The sequence below is a fragment of the Sceloporus undulatus genome, chromosome 2 (assembly GCF_019175285.1).
Source record: "Sceloporus undulatus isolate JIND9_A2432 ecotype Alabama chromosome 2, SceUnd_v1.1, whole genome shotgun sequence".
NCBI lineage: Eukaryota > Metazoa > Chordata > Lepidosauria > Squamata > Phrynosomatidae > Sceloporus > Sceloporus undulatus.
Genome location: NC_056523.1, coordinates 15,231,796 through 15,236,148, shown reverse-complemented (window position 1 = coordinate 15,236,148; position 4,353 = coordinate 15,231,796). Strand labels below are relative to the sequence as shown.

The window sequence follows — 4,353 nt, the reverse complement described above, 5'->3', positions numbered from 1 at the left end:
ACTGGTATGTCAGGGATAGTATTGCCTCCTGGGGCATTATCCATCCACACCCCTCCACCCACCTACTGAGAATATCACATATATTAATTTTGGATCATATCACATCCTACTGAGTCATGCAGTACTCAGCTTTGTTCCTGTGTCTCCATATATTTCAGGTGAGAGAATCATGCAGCCTTCCAGCAAGCAGCAACTGCCCTTACCCCCATAGTGGGGGGTTATGGGAGTTGTAGTCAAACAGAGAGCCAGCGTGGCGTAGTGGTTTGAATGTCAGACTATGACTCTGTAAACTAGGGTTTGATTTCCAGCTCAGCCATGAAACTCACTGGATGACCTTGGGCAAATCACACTCTCTCAGCCTCAGGGGAAAGCAATGGCAAAAGCTCCTCTGAACAAATCATGCCAAGAAAAACCCATGATAGGTTTGCCTTAGAACCAGAAATGGCTCGAAGGCACACAACACACAATCCAACAACATCTGGAGGGCCACATGATTCCTGCCTTCTATATATTTATCCCACCAGAGAACTCAAGCAGCAAAACGGGAAGACCAAAAGTTAAAAACAATCATTTTAAATATCCAGAGCTTGGAGCAATATTTTTTGAGACAAAAATAGTACAGCTTTTTTTAGCAACGAATCAAAGAAATTCTTTGTTATCACTACTGACTGCAATTTTTGGAAGTAGCTTATTGAATTTAACTAACTAAGCTGTACGTTATTTTTAAATAATAAGAAAAAAAATCATATCCCGCTGCCCTGGATGGATGGCCATCTGTTAGAAGTGCTTTGATTGTGTATTCCTGCATGGCAGGGGGTTGGACTGGATGGCCCTTGGGGGTCGCTTCCAGCTCTATGATTCTATGGAAAGGCATAGAAGTACTACCAGAAGCATGAGGCATCTACTGCTTGAACCAGCTATGACTCTTGCAACTCTTTTTGCCAACATTGTATAAAGTGCACTCCCATAACACTTGGCAAGTTTTCTTCATGGAGAGTGGGAGGTGTTTGGTACTCTTAATGGACTCACTGACAGCTGTTTACATTGGCATTCCACCATGAGTGCAGGTGAAATTCTGAGAGAGTACAATTGAGCATGTGCAAAGTGCCTTTCTCTCACTGATCAGCAGCTTCAGCCAGATTCTACCCAGCTGAGAGTCCAGGCAGGTTTAAGACCTAGCTTCACTGCAACCAAAAGATTCAAGAGAGGACAGGGCCAACCGCTTCCATGAAGCAAAGTGAATCAATTGCCTCAGGAAGCAGCTTTGAAATATTGTCATTGGGCAGCAAATTATTAGTAATCAAGTTACTGTTATTGCATTTATGCTAGGGATGATTTTTAGGAGGATGGAGAAAAGTGCTTGGGTGGGATGATAATAACTTGACTGGCTTTTAGGCACAGGGACGCGGCATTTGCCACTCTGCCTCAGGCAGCAAACAGATTGGGTCAGCAGCCCTGAATAATCGGCTCTGGATTCTGTGCCTTTAATGCTAATAATGAAGGGGGCAGTTTGACTTATGTTACTTTCTCCCACTCAACAACCCTATAACCTGAGAAGTTTCAAAGCTCCTTTTCAACACAATTTTTAAACAGTCTGTTCCTCACCGAAAAACTGCAGGTGGCAACCCCAGGCAGATATTCAACAGATGGATCTGATTTCCTCAGATGGAGGGCTGTTTTTACAATTCTATCCTAACAGGCAGTCATTTGAAGGGGAGATAGCCCAACAGGCAGACATTCAATGGCTGAATTTTATTGGACTGGATGGCTATTTTTTCCAATTCCAACCTGACCAGGCAGTTGTTCAAAAGGGGCCCAACAGGTGGACATCCGACAGGTGAGTTTGCTTTCCTGAGATGGATGCCTGTTTTTAACCATTCCACCCGGGCAACCAACCCTTCTGGTCGCTTTCCACAAAAGGGAGGCCTGCCTTTAGGTCTCTGGCTTCACAGGCAGAGGTGTGACAGGTAAATCTGGTGCTTTGGCCTTTTCCTTTGGGATGGTGAGACAGGTGATGCCACCCCAGGCCTGGCAGAGTGTTGGAACAGGCGCACCAGAAAGAAGAAACTGGGTTGTTTCTCAGAACCACAGGTATGGGAACAGAAAAAGGAGACAATGCAGGCACCCTTCTCTGATGTGCCACAAACACGCCCCACCACAACACAACACAACACAACACAACCTGTGATGTCACAGGGGGCCTTCCCTTCCTGGGTGCTCTCTATCTGTTTGTGTGTCTCTCTCAAAGGCCACCCACACCCTGGAGGGGACTTGCCTCAGTCCTGCCACTCCCTTTGAGGCAGGGAGAGAAAGAAAGAAAGAAGGAAAGAAGGAAAGAGAGAGGCAGAGGAGGGGAAAAGGGAGGGACCAGCTGGCTTTAGTACTCCAAAGAAGCCACTGCTTCACTGCCTGTCTGACAAGAGCTTGGCAGCTCCTGGAGAGGTGAAGAGAAAGGGAAGCCCAGCCAGGGAAAGGCGCCACAGGAGGAAGAGTGCCCATAAGGTGAGTCTCCATGTGCCAGCCTCTTCTGTCTATCCATCACTCCTTTTTCCCTTCTTCTTTTCCTCTTTTTCTCTCTTGTTTTGTCTGCCTGATGCACCCTAGAAGTTCTGGTTTGCCTGACTTTGAGCTCTTTCCTCTGTCTTTTGCTGTCACTGTTAAGGGAGGGTGGCTGTTTTAGGATCATGGAGAGTGGGAAGAGATCCCCAAAGGTCATCCATTCTAACCCACTTCTGCCATGCAGGAAGACCCTATCGAAGCATTCCCGACTTCTCTTTAAAAACTCCAAAGGAGGAAACACCACCACACTCCCAGGCAGCCTGTTCCATTGTCAAACAGCTCTGACAGTCAGGAAATTCTTCCTAATGTTGAGAGGGAATCTCTTTTCCCAATAAGGATGCTCTGCCACACTCCGAGGCAGTGCATGCCATTGTCAAACAGCTCTTGCCACACTCTGTTGTTCGGATGTTGTGTTGTTTGGATGTAAGAAGAAGGAGGGTGCATGTATATTATAGGAATGATGCAGTTTTGGGCACCGCTTTGACTGCCATGGCTCCATCAGACAGAAGCCTGGGATTTGTAGTTTGGTGAGGCACCAGCATGCTTTGGCAGAAAAGGCTAAAGACCTTGTAGAACTGCAGATCCCTGGCTTGCATAGGATGGAGCTACAGCACTTACTGTGGTGTCAAACAGCATTATTTCTGCAGTGGAGATGCACCAGAGGTTATGGTTTGCCAGACTTGGGACTCTTTCCTCCTCTCTGTCCTTAAGGAGGGTCACTATTTGTATGTAAGAAGGAGGAGGAGAGTGCATCTACACTGTAAAAACAATGCAGTCTATGACACCACTTTAATTACCATGGCTCCATCAGACAGAATCCTGGCATTTGTAGTTTTGCGAGGCACCCAACACTCTTTGACAGGGCTAAGACCTTGTAAAACTACAGATTCCAATACATTGCATAGGATGGAGCTACTTACACTTAAAGCAGTGTCAAATTGAATATTTCTACAGTGGAGCTTCACCATAGAAGTTATGCTTTGCCTGACTTGGGCTCTTTCCTCCTCTCTTTCTTTTGCTGTACATGGTGTAAGGGAGAGTTGCTGTGTTGTTTGGCTGGAAAAAGAAGAAGGGTGCATCTATATTATAGTTTTTGACAATGTTTTAATTGCCATGGCTCCATCTGACAGAATTCTGGGATTATTTTTCTGGGATTTTCTTGGATTGCTTTTGTTGTAGTTTTATTAAGCACCAGCAGTCTTGGGCAGAGAAGGCTAAAGAGCTTGGGAAACTACAAATGCTAAGATTCTATAGGATGGAGCTGCAACGGTTTAAGTGGTGTCAAGCTGCATTATTTCTACAGTGGAGATGCACTTAGAAAAAAATATCCTCCATATCTGTATTAGGGCTGACCAGCATCAGAAACCTGCTAGCTTTAGAGACTGCCAGATCTCTTCATCAGACAAGTTGTGGCCAGTTTCAGGTGGAGAATAAGAGGGAGGGAGAAGTCTAGTTATATGCCTAATAGAAGTATATTAACTAAACATGGATTTGCAGGGAATTGTTCAGTACTACAAAATTAATTGAGCTGCTTTCCCTGCCTGTTCTATCTATATGAAGTCCTGTGCCATCTTAAAAAATTAAAAAGGTTTATTATGGCATGGCACCAAGTCACAATGCAGCTGTTAGCCTTTAAGGAGATGCCAAACACATTAAAAAAAACACCACAGAATGTGTTTCTTAAACCAGGGGTGGGATGAAGGTAGATCTTGATCTACTGATAAATGTCAGGAAACCCACAGCAAGTTTTTTCTCCCCAGTTCTTTAACAACAACAACAAAAATGACACTTTCC

The 4,353-nt window shown here is 45.0% G+C and overlaps 1 protein-coding gene across 3 annotated transcripts in view; it reads left to right on the top strand.

The window, feature by feature from the left end:
• The first annotated feature begins 2,315 nt into the window (after positions 1–2,315).
• LOC121920324 (regulator of G-protein signaling 8-like) overlaps positions 2,316–4,353 on the top strand; it is a 58,533-nt gene continuing 56,495 nt past the window's right edge. For all 3 annotated transcript variants that reach the window (XM_042447457.1, XM_042447456.1, XM_042447455.1), the window contains exon 1: positions 2,316–2,502. The gene's annotated coding sequence lies outside the window, so the exon portion shown is untranslated. The remainder of the gene's footprint in view (positions 2,503–4,353) is intronic.